The sequence below is a fragment of the Petaurus breviceps genome, unplaced genomic scaffold (assembly GCF_028583685.1).
Source record: "Petaurus breviceps papuanus isolate PSGF00001 unplaced genomic scaffold, PetGlider_PUasm1.0 80, whole genome shotgun sequence".
NCBI classification, from domain to species: domain Eukaryota; kingdom Metazoa; phylum Chordata; class Mammalia; order Diprotodontia; family Petauridae; genus Petaurus; species Petaurus breviceps.
This window is the reverse complement of record NW_027186540.1, coordinates 10,127,742-10,140,472: the sequence shown is the minus strand read 5'-3', so window position 1 is coordinate 10,140,472 and position 12,731 is coordinate 10,127,742. Positions and strand designations below refer to the sequence as shown.

General features: G+C 36.6%; 1 long non-coding RNA gene across 1 annotated transcript; it reads left to right on the top strand.

Annotated features, from left to right (window-relative positions):
• The first annotated feature begins 451 nt into the window (after positions 1–451).
• On the top strand, positions 452–1,658 carry LOC138175941 (uncharacterized). The gene is made up of 2 exons (XR_011172129.1): positions 452–998; positions 1,060–1,658. It is a non-coding gene; the product is annotated as an uncharacterized lncRNA (long non-coding RNA).
• The last annotated feature ends 11,073 nt before the right edge of the window (positions 1,659–12,731 follow it).

Below are 12,731 nucleotides of genomic sequence, written 5' to 3'. Positions count from 1 at the left end.
GTTCAGCCATTCCCCAATTGATGGGCACCCCTTTAATTTCCAATTCTTTGCTACCACGAAAAGAGCTGCTATAAATATTTTTGTACATATGGGTTTTTTCCCACTTCTATGATCTCTTTGGGATATAACCCTAGAAGTGGTATTGCTGGGTAAAAGGGTATGAAATTATTTATAGCCCTTTGGCCATAATTCCAGATTGCTCTCCAGAATGGTTGGATTAGTTCACAACTCCACCAGCAATGCATTAGTGTTCCAATTTGTCCACATCCTCTCCAGCATTTGTCATTTTCCTGTTTTGTCATCTTAGCAAATCAGACTGGTGAGATGTGGTACCTCAGAGTTGTTTTGATTTGCATTTCCCTAATTAATAGTGATTAAGAGCATTTTTTCATATGCTTATAAATATGTTTAATTTTTCCTCTGAAAACTGCCTGTTCATATCCTTTGACCATTGTGATAGTAATGGCAATTAAAGATTCCCCTGTATTGGCTTGGTTTTCAAATTGATTGTATTAAAACCCAGAGCTTGTTAATCCCACCTGTGGGATGGACTTTTTGATGTGAAAAGAAAGTCCTGACTGGGAGGAGCTGGTGACGTAGATTTGGAGAGACAAGAGAGAGGCGGAAGTTCTTTTTGGAAGCAGCACCTCGTGGAGAGAGACTAAGAAAATTGCTGGTGGCCGCTTTGAATTGCCCTGGACTTTTGAGACCTGCCCCCTGAGCTGCCAAGGACTGAGGAGACATGGCTGTTTTGCTGGTACTTTGTCTGTCTGTTTTGATGTTATTTTGCCAGATTTGTCCACTGGTGAAAGACTGTCCTGTTGAAGAAGTCCTGGAACCTGGCATTTGGTTAAGAAGGCCTGAGACTGTCCTGCAGACAGAGAGTGAATACTGTCCACTGGTGAGGGACAGTACTGAGAGTGAATACTGTCCACTGGTGAGGGACAGTACTGTTGTTGCAGGGGTCTGGAGACTGTCCGGCAGACAGAATGAATACTGTCCACTGGTGAAGGACAGTGCTGTTGTTGCAGGGGTCTGGGAGCCTTTCTGTTGGTTCAGAAGCCCTGATGAAGGATTTTCTTGTTGTATGTTTACAGAAATCCTGGGAGAGGGCTTTGCTAATGTGTTCAGGGGTTCTAGGACTGTTCTACAGACAGAGGATAAATTCATGAAGGGACTGGCAATGTATCTTATGGCCTTGCTAAGCCTTGTCTCTCCAGGAACTAAGATTGCTGAGAACTTGCCTCGTGTCAAGATGAAGAAAAGACCTCCATTTGGGTATTAAGTGCTGTGTTTAAACTTGATGTAACTCTGGGGTAGATTCAATTGTGATCCAGGGGTGGGGAACTTTTGACCTTTTTGTGTTCTATGGTTGAGCAAATGAATGTATTTTACTTATGTTTGGAAACTAATCTCCATTTGAGAAGAGGGGCTTTGTGGTGGACTTAATTAAGGTATAGCCTAGGGGTGGAGAAGTATTTGGAACAGAGACTTTGTAATTGATTGAATGATTGGAAAGTCCTGGGGTGGGGTAGGCCTTGGAGATGATTTAATCACACTTAGTAAATGCTGTATTTTGAATGATGTCATGTTTTGATCTTCTCTGTTCTGGGTTTGTTACTGAATAAAATAGAGAGCACCTATGCTGGTATTTTGAACCTGGGAAGTTGCCTTTGCTTGGTATTACATTACAACCATTTATCAATTGGGGAATGACATATTCTTATAGATTTGACTAAATTCTTTATATATTTTATAAATGAGTACTTTATCAGTGACATAGGATGTAAAAATTCTTTCCCAATTTTCCACTTCCCTCTTAATCCTGGTTACATTGGCTTTGTTTTTACAGAAGCTTTTCAATTTAATGTAATCAAAATTATCCATTTTGCATTTTATAATACCCTCTAATTCTTGTTTGGTCATAAAGTCTTCTCCTTTCCACAAATCTGACAGGTAAACTATTCCTTGCTTTCCCAGATTGCTTAGGGTATCAGCTTTTATACCTATATCAGGCACCCATTTAGACTTGATTTTGGTATATGGTGTTAGTTAATGGTCTATGCCCAGTTTCTGCCATACTATATTCCAATTTTCCCAGCAGTTTTTGTCAAATAGTGAGTTTTTATCCCCAAAACTTTGTTCTTTGGGTTTATCAAACAGTAGATTACTATTCACTGCTGAGTCTCTTTCCTGATCTGTGCACTTGTCTGTGAGGGACCAAAAGCTCCCTTTTCTGCCTTGGACCTGTGAGGAGGATTCCAACTGCACTGCTTCCAGAAGATCTGCCATGCCAGCACTCCTGCTCCCCCCCAGGACCACCACTCAGGACTGCAACTGAGATCCAAGTACAGGCAAAACAAGAGAATCCTGCCTCAGTGCTCCGAAGAACTCTGGAATTAGCTGCCACCACAACCACTGCCCAGGGCTTCGGCAAGACCACGCTCCTTTCTAACCAAGTTGACCCTCTAAGTTGTCTTTGGTGTTTGCGGGTTGAGAATTCTGGTAACCACTAGTGATTCAGTCCCCTGAGGCCTGCTCCAGGTTTGCCAGGTCAAGGTCTGTGCCAGTGTGGCCCACATTGTACTATGCTCCTTTCCCAGTCCAGTGCAACAGACCTTTACTGTTTACCTTCCAGGTTGTCTTGGGCTGGAAATTTGTTTCACTGTCATTTTGTGGGTTCTGCTGCACTAGAATTTGTTTAGAGCTATTTTTATAGGTATTTAGAGGGGTTTGAAGAAGATCTCAAGCAAGTCCCTGCTTCTACTTTGCTGTCTTGGCTCCATCCTCCCAGTGTCTTTTACTTTATCCAAGTCCAATTTTAAGAGTCAAAAATATTTTCAAAGGAGTTGGGCTAGAGATGTTGTAATTGCTCACATTGTTTTTGCTCTTTATCGTGTCTTCTAGGTTTTTTTTTTCTTTTTATTCTAGCAGTTTGATGGTCTGTACACAGACAATTGGTTCAAAAATGATTATTACAGTCATTTCCTGATTGTTAAAACACATTTTTATGATGTTGTTTAGTCTTTACTATGTACAGTGCTATTTGCTATGGAATGACAGATACATTTTACCAAGTATCAAATGTGTCAAAAATAAAAATCATATTCTAAGACACATTAAAAGTGTGATTTAGTTTGGCTTCTTCTGTTTCCTTTTCTACTACATTACATTAATATCATTAAAAAATAAAACACTAGGCCCCTCTTTCACTGGCTCTGCCCTTGACTAGAAAGGAGGGAGCTGACTCTTCTGGTCTGGCAGTCAGTGAGGGAAGGTGCCCCTGCTGCTACCCCATCCCTAGTAACAACTAGAAAAGTGGTGGGTGGGCATGGTGTGATCACTGCCAGTGTGTGTGGGGCCCTCTTCATTGGCTACTGTATTTGCTTCAACAACAAGAGATTGAGAGACCCCAACTTCAGGAAGAGGTTCTGAGAGCAAAGAAAGAAATGGAAGTTTGCTAAAGAGAGCTGGGCTTTCCAAATTACCTGACCTTAAAGATGCAGAAACTGTTCAGAAGTTCTCCCTTGAAGAAATACAGCTTGGTGAGGAAGTACAGCCCAATATGCCTATGAAAAGGATGTCATCCACTTGACAAATGCCATTGCTGCCTGTGGGAAGCCACAGCAGTTGTTGCAAGTTTTACAGCAAACTTCTATCATTGGTGTTCCAGATGCTTCTGACTAAGTTGCCAAAAATTAACTAGGGAATTGTGTGTGGAGAGACTAGCCAAAGATGACATGGAATAAGGAACGTGTCAACATAATGAAATCTTAATTTAAAAAAAATTCTTAGCCCAGAAGATGAATAGCAATGGGTAGCTGGGAGGGCAAATATGCTAGTTGTGGACTATGTATTACACTGAAATCTATGAAAATTAATACTAAATTTGAGTAGGTAGGATTGCTTCAATTTTATTTATCTTAGTGAGTTTACAAATATACTACAAATTACCTAAATATCACTAATTTCATTTGTTACTAAAATATAAAGTTGTAAGATACATATTAAAAAACCCAGTGCTCATTTGAAAAAAAAAACAAAAGTTAAGGCAATAAAAAGAATTCTGCACCCCACATAAGAGAAAAAAAAAATAGAAACAAACACCAGACTGAAGGCTTGTTTATGTTTTTGTTTCATGGGCAATGACTTTTTGTGTAGAGAATTGATATGGCCAAAGAATTTAACCTCTGGGGATGAATCTGCTTTGTTCCTCTATACGAACCTAAGTTAGTCTCCAGGAAACAGAATGAATTGCTCACTAGAATTGTTTCAAAGATTTTCTAGCTTCTTAGAAGCTCCCAGAATCTGATTTTTCACCTGCATTGCTGTTAAGAATTCAGTATCACATTATGCTGTCATAAGGTAACAAGAGTTGAAAATTTCTGTAATAATGGAGTGCACTGACCCTACCAAAAAGAGAAAAAATAGTCTGGCATGATCTGTTTTAAATGAAGATATAATAAAAAAAAATATTACCAGTTTCCTTTATAAATCCCTTCCTAAGCATCCCTCTGATAGTAGGTTTAAAATCTTGCCAATAATATATGGTGGATGGGTAACTTTGACCTTAAGATTGAAGTTATCTGTTACTTTCTATGACTATCTCTTCTTTGTCTCTATCTCTTAATTTAATTTGGACATCAATTTTAAGTCTTATGGCACCTCTTCCACTTTCTACAATCTTTCATGGACAAAATAGCATTCGTTAGCTCTTCCAGTATCCTTGGATATAGCTCATTAGGACCCGGAGACTCAAATACATTGAATAAAGCTAAGTTCTCTCTTGTAATTTATTCTTTTACTTTGAATTTTAGCTTTCTGTTCTTTCCATTCCAGAGATCATTCCCCTTAGCAGAGAAAAAAAGAAATAAAATGAGAACTGAGTTCTCTATCAACCATTTAGTGAGTACTGACTAAAAGCTATACAGTGTGCAAAGCAATCATGTCCTCTCTTTGTTGTTCTCATCTGTAGTCTTATCCCTTCTACAATTCCTCTCTTGACTCCATCATAGTCTAAAAGAAGTGTTTTTGTTTTAATTATCTTTGACCACTGATTAAAAATCTGAACTGGAAAAACATTTAAAAATACACTTGATTTAGATGGGTTTATGTTTAAAGTAACCCTTTTACCTATATTTCCTCTTCCTTCCAACCTATTCTCATGCCAGTCTGCCAAACATGAGTGTGTGAAGTTAAAGATATCTGTATATTTATATTGTCCCTATCTCTATTGATATACACACAATATTTGTAGAAGCAAACATGAAGAAATCGTTGATTCAACTTAACCCCATTACATCTTCTGTAATCAAAGCTTTGAATATTGCTCATATTTATTAAAATAATCATATAGTCTGATGATTCTCTAATTAATACAAATATAAATTCATATCTATAAATATATAAGCATATGCTTTATGTATACATAAGTATATACTTACAAATATAAATATATGTAAGAATACCTACTTATATATACATATGTATATATGAACATCTACATATAAATATGTAAGTATTTGATCATCTGGTCATTGATAAATATACGCAGATGTATGTATTAAATGTTCACTTGTTTGACTGTGCTATAAGTGAAGACAACTATTAATCAAGAAGAGACTCCATCCCTTTCCCAAAGTGTCAAATACCATTTATTTTATGGCCAGTTGACAGTTTTGGTATACAGTGATCTTCTTTTGAATAAATGAGCTCACATATGTATAGAAAGTGTTATAAATAGTGCATTATATTTGCTTAAATAGTGTGGAAGAAAACAGAGAAGTCTGGGTAATTGAAAGCAGTACAGTCAATGTCAGTTTGCTCTAGACTTTTTCTGCAATATCCACGGCTGTGTAGTCTAAGTCTATCCAATTCTTGCTCTTAACCACTCTGTTGAGCCTTGAACTGAGGTCAGGCTGTTTCTAGCTAATGCCGTGGTATAAACAAGTGGTACTGAGACATCTACTATCCCATTGCCGATCTAAACCTTCTGGAGTACTCTATGGAAAGCTTGGCATTCTGTACAGCTTTTAAGCAGATAGATGACTTTCAGTTCAGCCCTCCACTCTTTGATTTGGCTTTATGTAATAGGGAAAGCCATGTGGATGAAATTAGGAAATTTAGAAAATTAAAGCAAGAAAACTACTCTGGAATGGAAGACACGCTATGTTGTGGTGTGTGACTTTTTGTTTTGTTAAGGGGTCAGAAAGCTATTATTGTCCTCAAAGAGGAAGAAGTCCAAATGGGAAGGGGGGGGACCCTTCTTCCTTCTTATCATCCATGCCATTTTGCATTAAGGAAAAACTCTTTTTTTTCTCCCAAAATTCTTTCAATAGACCTTTAAAGATTACCTCCTGATTTAAGTCATACAACAAACTAGTATTACAAATTTTAGCCTATTATTAAAGTCACTGAATTCTTATTTAAATTAGACTACTATTTGTTCTTATAAAAAGGTGGGGGGACAGGAACATGGAAAAAAGAGTTTTAGAGAATAAGGAGAGTTTAGATAAATTTTATTTATTTATGCATATTATAGATAAAGCAACTAAGGATCAAAAAGGGCAAAGAATGTGCTTTTCTCTAGGTCACATAAGATGCAAATCAAGTTCATCTAATGCCAAAAATCACCACAAAACTTTTGGGTTGAGAAGATATTAACATATATCTCATATATTTAACTTTAGCGATGGCTTAAAACTTGTTTATGAAAGGCTGCACTTTCCAAATGACATGTGGGAAAGAGAAAGTCAAAGAGAGAGTCATAAGGGTCATTCATAGCTAGTAGGTATAATCTGTCTCCAGCAAATGAAAATGGTAAGGAATAATCTTATAAGTAGAGAAGCAGGAGAAAGCAGTGTCATACAAATATAGAAAGAAGAAAAGAAAGGTTGAAAAACATATTTAAAGTTTGCAAAGCACACAAGAAAGATGAAGATTGAGAAAAGGTCATTAGATTTATCAAAAAGGAGATCATTAATGACTTTGGAGAAAATAGTTTTGGTTAAATGATGAAGTTGAAATACAGACAATAGAGTTAAGAGAGTGAAAAGAAAGAAAATGGAGGAATATATTGCTGTTGGCCTTTAGCTATATGGAAAGATAATTAATGGGGATGAATGGATCAAGTAAGGGTTTTTTTTGGGGAAAAGTAATAAGGTCAGTTTTAGATATATTGAATTAAAAATCCCCATAGGGCATCTAATTCTCTTACTTAAAGGTAGTTGGAGATATGAGACTACTGTTTGGGGGAGAGGTTAGGGCTGGAAAAATAGATTTTTTTGAGGACAGGGGAGAAATGCATATGTTTGTAGGCAGTAGAGAAGCATCTAGTAGAGAGGGGATTATTGAAGATTAGTGCAGTGTAGGCATGATAGAGGGAACATTATTCTGGATAACATGAGATGAAACAGGTTACCAGTGGCAAAGAATATCTGATGCTAGAAGAGGGAGAAAGAGAGCTCATAGCAAATACCCTAAATTTTTTCAATGATATGTGAGGCAGGCTTCTTAGCTGAGAGGGTAGGGTGGAGGAAAGCTGTAGGATGTTCAAGGATAGCTGAAAGGTATGGATAATATGCTGCATTGAGCAGGATTGTTAAACAATTAGACAGATGTAAAAGAATTGCCTTGACATTTTGTTGTTGTTGCTTAGTTGTTTCAGTTGTGTCTGACTCTTCTTGACCCTATTTTGGGGTTTTCTTTGCAAAGACACTGGAGTGGTTTGCTATTTCCTATTGTATCTCATTTTACAGATGAGACAGCTGAGGCAAGCAGGATTTGAACTGCCCAGGATCACACAACTAATAAGTGTCTGAGGCCAGATTTGAAGTTAGGTCTTCCTGACTATGCCTGGCATAGTCCCTCCACTGCAATTGTATAAACTTGTATAGCCATTCAGCACAGTTTCATGGGATTTTTCCAGCTTTGTCCAACAGCATGGGAATAGGAGAAAAGCAGAAGGTGGTGGGAATAATGCAAGGCTGTAGTCTGGCGGGGGGGGGGGCAGGTTCTTTGATATGATGAAGGGGGAAGAAATTCCAGTGAAGAGAGTAGTGTAGAGATTAACTGACTAAATAAGGGGCCAAGATGAGGAAAAGAAAAGAATGCAAACAGGTCAGTTTGATGGTTTGGAAAAGAACTGAGGTTTAAAGAAACTGCAGGTAAGAGAGTCGGAGTTACTAGACAGTAGAATGACAATAGATACAGGAACCATCGACACATAAAGAAATTTCAAAATTCATGGACACTGATGTGGGACACTTGTCAGAAATAGCAAAATCAAGGGTATTACCATCTCTCTGTGTGTATATTTGGTGGGGTTGAGAAGCAAGCCATGGGAAATAAGTATGATGAGAAATTGGAGAGTTGGGGTATTTGAGCTAGTATTGTTTTGCATATTGAAGTCTCCTAATAAGGAGACAGGAGTTGGGGAGGGGAGAAAGTCTTAGGATATAATCATTTAGTCATCATTTAGTTCTTTCAAGTTGCTCAAGCTTATTTACTATTTTAGGCTTCTCTAAACTCCTGCATTTAAGTTTAATAATATTTTATCCAGCTATGGTTACTTCAAGAATACTATTTTAAGTCACATATTCTATTAAATTACTATTTTCTTTCTTCTAGAATTATTATTAGTTTTTCAGGACAAATTAGCTTGGCTATAGGCACTTTTTTCCTTTTAGTATGTTATATCATATGCCACCCTCTGGGCAGCTAAATGGTGCAATATATAGAAGCACTCTAAAGTCAGGAGGACCTGAGTTCAAATACAACCACAGATACTTACTAGTTGTGTGTCCCTGGGCAAATCATTTAATCTTGTTTGCTTTAGTTTCCTCACCTCTCAAATGAACTGGAGAAAGAAATGGCAAACTGGTCCAGTACTTTGCTAAGACTCTAAGTGGGATCAGAAAGAATTGGACATGACCGAGCAACTCATTAACAAATATCAATTTTTCTTTTTCATTTGTTTGTCTCTTTGACCATAGTTTTTAGAAATGAAAATGATTGATATTTTCTCCCTTTGTCATATTTGCCAGATAACTTGTTTTTGATATGTTATTTGTGTGTTCTGCAGTGTTTTCTTTTTCTTTTGACTTTGATCTAATATATCTTCTTCAAGGGAGGCTGTATCATCAGGAGGGAGCCATGTTTCAGTGAATGCAAGAAAATGGAAGAAGTGAAATAAGAAATTGTTTAAGATGAGAGCAACTGCATTACATATGGAGGAGGGACTCCAGAGAGTATAGTAGAAGGGGTGAGTAGCTTCAGAGTTGGACATCTTGGGTTTAAATTGAAATGGTATGCAAATATCAGTCTCTAGATGCTAAAGCGTGCTAACTATATTATCATTTGTGTTTTTGTTCAATGCTTCTTATTTTGGGGCAACTTGCCTCTCTGAATGTTATTGACAGTTCATTCTAGGAAGTTAGAGGTAGTCACTGAATACCTTTGCCTTTGCCACTCAGCAACCCATCCTTTAATGTCTACTTTCTTTGTCTATTTCTCCTGCTTCAGATCCTTGTTACTACAATCTTCCATCCTCTAGATCAGAGGTATTGAATTAAAATACAAATAGATCACTGTGAGGATCCATATTGACTTAGAAAACCATATATGAATTTTATCCATATTCTATTGCAGTTTTATTTTATTAAATATTTCCCCATTATATTTTAATATGGTTTTGGACCCTAAGGAGTGTTATTGTTGTATGTCTTATAGCTCTGCTCTAGGCCATAATTTTCATTCACTCTTTACTTATTCTTACCCACTCAAATCTCTACTCTTTTCAATTCATCCTTCACACCAAAGAAAGTGGTCTTCCTAACTCACAAATCTGAGTAGGTCATTACCTTGCTCAGTAAATTCCAGTAGCTCCCTATTTCTTCTGGGATCAAATATCATCTTTGTTTCACATTTAGAACTCATTGCAATTTAATTTCAAACTATTGTTCCAGACATATCTATTTCATCTCTATACATTCTATAGTACACCCAAACTGGATTTTTTGCTGTTCTTCATACATGATGATCTTTCTCAATCCATACAGGGTGCTCTGTACATTTTCCTTACCTACACCTCTGGGCATCTCTAGTTTTGTTGAAAACTGAGTTCTTGTACTACCTTTGCTGCTGGTGCCTTCTTACTAAAATATATTGTATATATGTTGTGTGCCCCTATTCATATATATGTTTTATCTTCTAATAGAAGAGAAGTTCCCTGAGGGCAGGGATTATTTCATTTTTTGTCTTTATGAAAGCAACTAAAATAGTGTCTGTTGCATGGTAGATTAAAAGATGCTTGTTGATTGATTAATTTTATTAGGCTTCTGTGATACTCTGACACCAAATTAAGTAAGTCATAATATCTCTGGTTCTGGATCCACCACCAATTAATTATTTGAGTTTGAGCAGGATGCTTAACATTTTGATGCCTTAGATGTGTAATAAAAGACAGAAGAGTGTAAAACTGGACAGAATAATTTCTAAAGACCTTTCCCACTTCAAAATACCATAATATTTCTTTCTATTGACTAAAAAAAATTTGGGCAATAGCATATTACTTTTACAACTATATCTGGGCACCATTTAATTTTCAAAAAGAAAAAAAAATCCTTGGAGAGAAGCATCTGAAACTACAGCTGTAATAAATGACATTGAAGGTCCAAGAATTATGATATGTTGCCATTTACATAAAAGAATGCTGTCTCAGGTACAGCAAATGGATGAGGAAAATTGCCATCTTTCTGGTGCTTACCATTCATCTTTAAAATGTAGCCTCATTCACTTTCTGACAAATTTGCTAGCTCTAGGCTCCTCCTATGAAATCCATTTTCCATCTCCTTTCTCGTCCTTGGTTAACCCATGAACTCTGGGTTGATTTGAATTAACATCCCAATTTTCCCTTTAAATCATATATAAAATGTACCCTCTATCACAGGACCATTTTTCCTCTTGAGATGTTGTTAGTTGAAACACTTGCTATCTATCTCTAATGGATACAGAATTTGGCAGGCAAATAGAAATAAAGCTTCTCCTCCATTTGTATGTTGCTTCTAGAGCTTGGAAGATGGCACTGAATTGACTAAAGAAGATATATTGAAAAAGTAGAATGAGGTTCCCATTCCTAAGATGTTACATTTGGTAACAAGAATTGAAATATTTTTGACAAAGTTTGTTGTTTCAGATTTATTTAAATGAGATGGACAGGTTTTTGTTTTGTTTTGTTTCTGCTAGTGCCAAGAAAGGCACACTTTTATTGTTATACTATACACAGCCCTAGGCAAGGAATCCTGGCAGTACTATCCAACAGAGTCTGTGGATCCCTGTTTTTCTTTAAATCTTTTATTTTTCTCTTCAATGTGTGGGTGTATACAATTTAACTACTAAGGCTGGAGCAGTGACTAAGTTTAGTCTACTTTGAGAGGACTACTGTGCTGGCTGAACATCAGCTTCTTCTGTTTGTGCCTATCAGCTCCTAAAGTTCTGTGGTTGATAATTACACCTAGCAAGTTTTTCTACTGTAACCTGATGGGAGATTCTTTGTGAATGTAAGGTCAATCCAAGGTCTCGCTCTTTCTTCAGCTTTCAGAATGGCATCCGATTGGCTAAGACTCTCACAAGAATTTTTCCTTGATGAAGAATGCAAGATGGGAACTTTGCCCACAAGAATAAACTGCTGAAGGAGGATAACATCTAGCAATTCCAGAAATTCAGAGGTATTAGACATACTTGGATGAGGATGAAAATCCTAGCTCTGGTTTATTTTGAAGTGGTTTCAGAGATAGAACAAGGAACAAAACATAGAACCATTGTATAGAAAAGAATAATATTCCAAATAAACAAGACACATTCAAAATTTCAGTATCCTCTTAACTTTTTCTTTTCTTTTGCCCCTCCACCATATTTCCTCATTTGCCAAATGTAGATTTTATCTCAACAAATCTCATATCCATCCCGACCTTTTCTCCATTCACACAAAAGCACCAGCTAGTCAATACTCCTACCTTCCCAACTTGCCTAGATTTTTGAGATATCATGCTAATTGGTCTCCTGTCATATCTATCTTGGAAATTGCTATTAAAATATTCCCAAGACATAGGTCTGATCATGTCACTTCTCAGATCAAAAATACTTTGATGTCCCCTATTTCATCTAGGAGAGAATAATAATTCATTAACCTATTATATATTGTCCTTTTATGTATTTTGTCAGTCATGTTTCATATTAGTATCCTTTATGTCCCAGTCAAGTTGAATTATCAGCTTATCTCCTACCTTTATGAATTTTACACACTATTTGCTATGCCTCAAATATACTCTCCTTTCTCCTGACTTTGAGAATACATATCTTCCTTTACAGTTAAAGTCACCTCTTCTCTTCTCTGATCCTCTCAGCTGAAGGTGTTATCTCCTTCAAACACTCCTAAAGCAATTTGTCTTAATGTCTTCTTTATTCCAGCTTTAACTACTTTGCAATATACCTATCTTTATACAAGTTGAATCTTTCTCCCTAAACATTGAGAGTAGAGACTACTTCACTTCTACTCTTTTATCCCTAGCAATTTGCACAGGGCTTGATACTAAGTCCTTAACATGTATTTTTCTAAGTTTAATTAAATAACTTACTGTGTAATGCCTTATAGTTATCAATAATAATGATGGTTTACTCATGTGTAGTGCCTTAAGCTTTATAAAGGGCCTCATTTATAACAACACTCAAGT